Genomic DNA, 7,882 nt, shown 5'->3' with positions numbered 1-7,882 from the left:
ACATGTTTTCCGCAAGGAATATGGTTTAGTAAGTTCCAAACCGCTTTCATGGTACACACCAAAGAGGAGAGGCCGTGATGATGGTTCCATGGCCCTGGATTAAAGCCAGTCATCCGGTCAGGGGGCATGGGTGTTTCCGGTTGGGACCGAGAGGGGGGCACCCCTTAGAGCGCGCGTATATAAATTTGATCCCATGCTATTCGAGATTGTGATCTCCCCGTCTCAAAAGTTTTTCTTGGACGATGACTAGGGTGATTCCTAGCATCGAGAGGTAGGATGGGTGTGTACCGGTTAGCTGTGTTTTCTTTTGAAATACCGTAAACGGAACTAGTCCTTCGTGACTACGGAAATCCGTTGACTGTGGGAAAAATTTTGTACAAACTCTGCAGAGTCATATATTCCTCCAAATCATCTCTTCCATGTCAAGTTTCGTTCCTTCTTATCCTAATCAATTATCAGCTTTGATGACAGAGACTCCGGTGAATCGCATGAGTGCTAAATCCGGTTAAATGATCACTCCTGTGGATGGACTAAGCCGTTTGTTTTCATGAATTGAATGTTTATTATGAGTATTATTTACTTGTGAATAAAAGCCCTTTATGTGATGTCGCTCAGACGTCCGACTGTGGCATTTCTTTTAAAGCCCTTTATGTGATGTCGCTCAGACGTCCGACTGTGGCATTTCTTTTAAAGCCCTTTATGTGATGTCGCTCAGACGTCCGACTGTGGCATTTCTTTTAAAGCCCTTTATGTGATGTCGCTCAGACATCCGACTGTGGCATTTCTTTTAAAGCCCTTTATGTGATGTCGCTCAGACGTCCGACAGTGGCATTTCTTTTTAAAGCCCTTTCTGCGATGTCGCTCAGACGTCCGACTGTGGCATTTCTTTTAAAGCCCTTTATGTGATGTCGCTCAGACGTCCGACTGTGGCATTTCTTTTAAAGCCCTTTCTGCGATGTCGCTCAGACGTCCGACCGTGGCATTTCTTTTAAAAGCCCTTTATGTGGTGTCGCTAAGATGCCCGACTGTGGCATCATTTTCCTTATTTTTATTTGTTCACCTTTCGAGGCGTCGCTTCAGACACCCGATCGGTCCTTATTTATGTTCTGTGGAATTTCAGGCGGACTACCGCCGTTTTCCCTTTTTACTTACCCGTTATGCCAGTTTTATTTATTGTGCATTAAGGAATTAATCATGTCGCATCCATGCATGCATTTGTTATATCTTACGTCCGAACTGTCTTGCGAGTACTTTCAAAGTACTCACTGGCTTGTTGATTTGGCCAGATGCTGACGAAGGCGATCTCATGGATGAAGAGTTCGATAGCGAGCCCGACACTTAGAGGAGTCCCAGTCAGTCTTGTGCGACCCTGGATTTGGCCACTGTTTTATATCTGCTTCCGCTACCAAATAAATTCATCGAGCCTCTCCTCGACGCTCGATGAGATGACAGACGTAGAGTCTTGTATTTCTCTCCCCGCTGTGTTTTTCCACCACCAGCCTATCCTTGAGTCAGTAGTATGTCTCCACACCACTGTGTTCTGTCCGCCATTATGTATGATTATTGGCGTGCTTGTAATAATTTGGTTGAGCAACCGTAGTTCGACCCTGTAATATATTTTATGCTACTGGCTTATTGTATCAAGAATTTGTCTGCCAGTGTGGAGGATTTCTCTCATACTGGACTTAAAAGATTGGCTTTTCAATAAATATTTTTATTGGAAAACCGGTCGTGACAATAATCGTGTCGTCGACATATTGGATCACAGGACAATCATTCTGGTTCGGTCTCCGGAACGGTAGCTGAATTTGGCCTTGTCATAATGTGTCATTAATAGCAGCCTGGAGAAGGTCTGCTGCCAGAACGAAGATGAGTGGTGATAGAGGGTCACCTTGACGAACACCACACTTGCAGTGGAATTGTCTACCTGGAACGAAGATGAGGACTGAAGATTTTCCGAGGAGAAGATGCATTTGATCCAATCCAGCCATTTGGCGTCAAACCCCATGTGCTCCATAATTTTAAGCATGGCATCATGTTCGATCGTGTCGAATGCTTTGGCAAAATCTAATTTGAGCAAGACAATCTTCTGTTTTGAAGCTTGACATTGATGTATGTACTCGAACGCCCAGGCCAAACAATCTTGTATGGATCTACCTTTGATGAATCCGTACTGATTGCGATGAACAATTTTAAGAATGAGCTTTTGGAGCCAGTTTGCGAGGAGTTTCATGATGACCTTGAGGCAGCAGTTTAGTAAAGTAACGGGCCGAAAATCAGAGACTGACTCAGGTGATCGAGCCTTGGGTATGAGTGTAATAAAGCCATCATTAGTGCTTTCAAGGTTGAGGCCACCCTCGTAGAATTGATTGCATAGTTCATAAAAGTCCTGTTTAATCAGGTGTCAGCATTTTTTCAGAAATAAACTGGTGAAGCCGTCCGGGCTAGGTGCTCGGTCGGCCGACATTTCCTTGATAACATCTATTTCATCCGTGGTGAACGGGATTGTTAACTGATCCAGACCCTCAACCTTCTTCATGATGTTTTGCAAGTTAAATTTCATTTGAAACTCACCGGATTTTCCAAGTCTCTCTTTGAACGCTTGGTATATGATCGCTTCTTTGCTTGCATGGTTGTCAGCCAGTGTGCCATCAGCTAGTTTTAGAGCTGGGATCGTACTTCGTCTAAATCTTTCCGAGGCCATCGCCTTTAAGAACTTTGGGTCCTCATCACCCAATTTTACCCAGCGAATGGTGCATTGCTTCTGCCAATATTGTCTTTGGTAGTTCAATAGACGTAAAATGTGTTTCTTTAGAATTGTCCTGAAATTATGTTCTGGTGTAGATAACCTTCGGAGATTTCCTAAGGCATCAATGTTGGCCAGAGCAAGATTAGAGTTATCAACTGCCACCTTGAGCTTAGAGATTCGTTTGTTCCACCTTTTCAACCCATATTTGAGGGCTTTGAACTTTCTGCACAGGCTAGTGGCCGCATTTGCATTGGAAATTTTTATAGGTCTTGTCCAAACAGCCTAAACTAAATCCATAAAACCTGGGTGCTCCACCCAATAAGACTCAAATCGGAATATTTTGCTGCGAGGGATAGAAGTTTCAATTTTGACAACACATGGAGTATGATCAGAGACTGGCTTCCCTAGCGGCATGACAAGTGTATTAGGGTAAGATGAGGTCCAGTTGAGAGATGTGAGGAACCAGTCTAACTATTCCAAGAGGGGGTCGGTTTGCATATTGCTCCATGTGTAAGCACGTCCCTTGATTGGCAGTTCAATTAATTGCTGAGAGCGGATGAAGTCATTAAAAGCGATCATATCATTAGGATTACCTCCAGGTTTATTTCTGTTGTCAGGGCTACGAATATAGTTGAAATCTCCTAGTAACAACCAATCTTCATTGGAGGGAATGTGCAGATTGTGAAGCCATTCAGTATAGATCACACGTGGGTCACCCTGACATGGGCCATAAACATTTACCAAGGTCCACTCTTGAGCAGATTGCGTGGAGCGAAATTTAATTACAAGGGCAAAGTCTTCTTGGATGAGCACAGTTCCTGTGAAAATGGCGCTGTTCCAAATGGTGGAAATGCCACGAGGCACCCTGGGAAGGTATGTACGCGAATTTATCAAATCGTCGCGAGCAGCAAGACTTGAGGAACAAGTTATCAATGTGAGCTTTTTTTGTTTCTTGCAGGCAAACTACTGCGCAACCACTGGAGGATACACTACAAAAAAAAGACACATCCGTGACATTTTGGGCCGAATGAATTTTTTTCTGTCATACATATGACACTTCTATGACGATAATTGTGACAAAACCCGGTATCATCATAGATGTGGTGGGCTCCTACTTCTATGACAAAAAATCATGACAGAAAATGGGCTTTTCGTCCTGGGCGGGTCGGAGGCACAGCTGCATGACATTCTTTGGGCCGTCCATGACAGAAAAAAACCATGGTAGAAGCGAGGGGGAGGAAAATTTCGGGGAGTTGCCGGTTACGGTGGGAGGTCGGGGGCTGAGCGATGCGTGTTTCTCTCGTACACGTACACGCGTGTGTGCGAGGCGTTGGCTCTAACTGAACCCGAGCGAGTCCTAGGGCTTTAACTGAACCCGAGCGATTGCACTGCAGGCTACGCGTTACTGAACCCGAGCGATCGATCGATGGCTGTTAACTAAACCCAATGGAGCGATTCCTTCACTGTTGCTGCTAACTGAAGCCGATCGATTGGATGAACAGTGAGTGTTGCGCGGGGGGGGAGGGGGGGTTGGATGAACAGTGAGCGGTGGCGTTGCCTCTGGATGAACAGGACCCCGTGGTGTGGAGGGTTGGATGAACAGTAGACGGTGGAGGAGTGGCCGTGGAGGAGTGGTTGAACAGGACCCCGTGGTGTGGAGGGCTGGATGAACAGTAGACGGTGGAGTGGTGGTTGAACAGTAGCCGGTGGAGTAGCGCGCGGTGGAGGCTGGATGAACAGGAGCCCGTGGAGGCTGGAGGAGGTCGACGGTAGCCCATGGAGGCTGGAGGAGGTCGACGGTAGCCCGTGGAGGCTGGAGGAGGTCGACGGTGGAGATGAACAGTATCCCGTGGAGTCCCGTTTTGCGGTACGCCACACCCCTCCCAATGAACAGGACCCCCGTTTCGACCGTAGGAGGCCCATTTCGTCCGTTTTGCGGTACGCCACACCCCTCCCGATCAACAGGACCCCCGGTTCGACCGTAGGAGGTCCGTTTCATCCGTTTTGTGGTACGCCACACCCCTCCCGATCAACAGGACTCCCATTTCGACCGTAGGAGGTCCGTTTCCTCCGTTTTGCGGTACGCCACACCCCTCCCGATCAATAGGACCCCTTTCTAAACGTGGCCGGTCGAACAGAAGGCCATTTCCTCCGTTCTACGGTACGCCAGGCCTCGTTTCCATCGGTTGTTCCGTCCAAGCCGGTTGGCTCCCACGCGTTCCGTTGCCTCCCGATGAACACGACGCATTCCGTTGCCTCCCCATGAACACGACGCATTCCGTTGCCTCCCCATGAACACGACGACGACTCTGTTTCTCCGTTCTGACCCAGCCATGTACGTATGCGCGAGTAGGCGTTCGAGACCCCGCCCGTATGTACGTACGTGGTCGTATTTTCTTCTTGCACCCTGGCCGTTGTACGTACATGTACATGCTAGGTGCGCGCTTTTACTACGACACGTACGCGCCTCTACTACGACACGTGCGCGCCTCTACATCGACCAGTATATATGTACGTATACGTTCGCGACCAGAATGACAACGCTACATACGCTTCGACCAGGTGGGTCCCGACTGTCAGGCAGTTCCTTGCGTGCGAAAATGTAGCTTGGGTCCCAACAGTTAGAGGGGCGAATCGGTTTTTTTTTTGCCCGGACGCACTTCCTTTGCGTGCGAAGATGTAGCTGGTGGGTCCCAGCAGTCAGGGGGGCGAATCGTTTTTTTTGTCCGGACGCATGCACTTCCTTGCGTGCGAAGATGTAGCTGGTGGGTCCCAGCAGTCAGGGGGTGAATCGTTTTTTTTCCCGCACGCACTTCCTTGCGTGCGAAGATGTAGCTGGTGGGTCCCAGCAGTCAGGAGGAAACTTTTTTTCACGAAATACGGTGGCCCGTCCGGTGGGTCCCCGCTGTCAGGTGGAGGAATCATTATTTTCCGCATAATAAGGAGGCACTTTCTTGCTGCGGCCGTGGTCCCAGCTGTCAGCCTCTCCACGTACAGTCCACGTCCGATGGAAGTCGTTCCTTGACCACGTTGACCACGCTGCGCCGAGAGCACCACGGCGGTGGACGACGGCGAGGCCTAGGAAGGGGACGACTCGGAGCCGGGGAAGACGCAGCAGTGGATGCCCACGTGAAGAGGAGTACGAGGGTTCCACTGGTTCGGCTGCGGTGTGAGGCTGCTATCACCGCAGAATAACAGGGGGTGTGGGTGAGTAGAGGGATGACCTGGCCAGCGGTGGGAGTAGTAGTGGGCGGTGAGGCCTCCGCGGCATCACAGCTGGCCACGGGAGGCAGGAGCACACGGCACGATCGGCGCTGGTTTGGGCGGCTGGAGCAAGAAGACCAGAGGTTGAAGAAGCACTACAACCATTGGATGAACATCGTGCGGTAACAGGAGCTACAATCGTTCATATTGACTAAGTTGACAAAGCCCTCCATCCCCGTCAACTTGGTAGGCCCACAAGTCAGCCTCCCAGTATGCTGGGTTCCAGCTGGGAGGGGGAGTATTCATTTTTTTGTGCGTAATAAGGAGGCACTTCCTTCCGTGGGAAGATAGCTAGTGGGTCCGACAAGTCAGCGGGGAACATGTTTTTTTCACGAAATACAGAGGCCCTTCCGGTGGGTCCCAGATGTCAGGTGGAGGAATCATTATTTTGCGCATAATAAGGAGGCATTTCCTTGTGTGCGGCCGTGGACCCAGCTGTCAGCCTCTCCACGCACGGTCTACTTCTGATGGTGTCGTTCGTTAACCACGTTGACCAGGCCGCGCCGAGCGCATCCAAGGTGGTGGACGACGGCGAGGCCCCGGACAACAATGAGCTGGAGATGGGAAGACGCGGGAGTAGAGTCGCAGATGGAGAGGTGTACGAGGGTTAACTGGTTCTAGTGCGGTGTGGTTCGGCAGTCGGTGGAGAAGAACAGGAGGTGTGGAGGGGTGGAGGGATGGCCTGGCCAACGATAGAGTAGCACTTCATAGCGAAGCGTGCTAAGCAGAGCTGCTAGCAGCAGGAGGCGGGAGGTGGTCCCGGCGGCGCTGGAGAAGAAGACGAGAGATTGAAGATGGATGCCGGTCGTTGGATGTAAATCCAACGCCTAACATGTCAGAATCATTTGTTGACTAAATTGACAACGACTTGCGTTGGTTTCCACCTATTAGCCCACATTTCAGCCTCCAAAAATGTGGCACGTATTCAACCCATTTTTTCAGAATTTACAGTCTTTTTTTTGCGCGGTAGAATTTACAGTCAATTTGATCTTTTTTTTTGAATTACAGCCATTAGCTGGGCTGGGTGAACAATTAATGTAGCGTCCATGCAGCCCATTTATTTTATTTCCTTAAAAAATACAGGCCATTTGCACTTTCTCGAAATACATGATTTTGCTGGGCTGATTCTAATTATAATGTTGGGTTGGGCCAGCAATGTTATCAAAAAATAAAAAAGGGCTGAGCATTTTGTTATAAATATATTTAAATAATAAGTGATATTATTACATTCATCCTTAAATCTTACCAAGTTTTTCTACACAATCACTAGGATTTTCGTGCTAAAACAATCCAGGATTTTATTTGTTAAGAAATTATTATTATAAGTTAATAAGATGTGGCATATTGTTTTCTTACATATGTAAGTATCTGTTAAATATATGATGATAATAAAAATAATATATAATAACATATAAAATAATTTAAATATATATAATATAGTTAGAAGGGAAACATAAGTTGTACCTGGCGTTCCTATTCTTATATAGAAAAATAGAACAGACCTCTGCGTTTTCTTCAAAAAAATACATAAATTGGGCTGCCAAAAATAAAACCTCGGATGGGAGGTCCATAGGCCGGTCGATACATCACGGCCCTAAGAAAATACAAACAGGCCCTCCCATCCGAGGTCGTGGGCTGCGCATGTTAAAATTGAAAGCCTAGACGGGGCAGCCCAAAACCACGTCCAACACTTGCCAAAACTTCGTCCCTCATTTTCTTTGTGTTTCGCACACTCGACATTGTGTGGGCATTTTGACTGTGCATCATATGAAGATGTGCTATGCATGAATGTTGATCGGCAAGATGTTAACTGGCTGGTAGTTCCATTTTCGACCATGAATAAAACTTCCAACATGATGTTAACCCTGT

Source organism: Triticum aestivum, chromosome 4A (genome assembly GCF_018294505.1).
Source record: "Triticum aestivum cultivar Chinese Spring chromosome 4A, IWGSC CS RefSeq v2.1, whole genome shotgun sequence".
NCBI lineage: Eukaryota > Viridiplantae > Streptophyta > Magnoliopsida > Poales > Poaceae > Triticum > Triticum aestivum.
The sequence above is the reverse complement of the archived record's forward strand: the minus strand, read 5'-3'. Positions refer to the sequence as shown.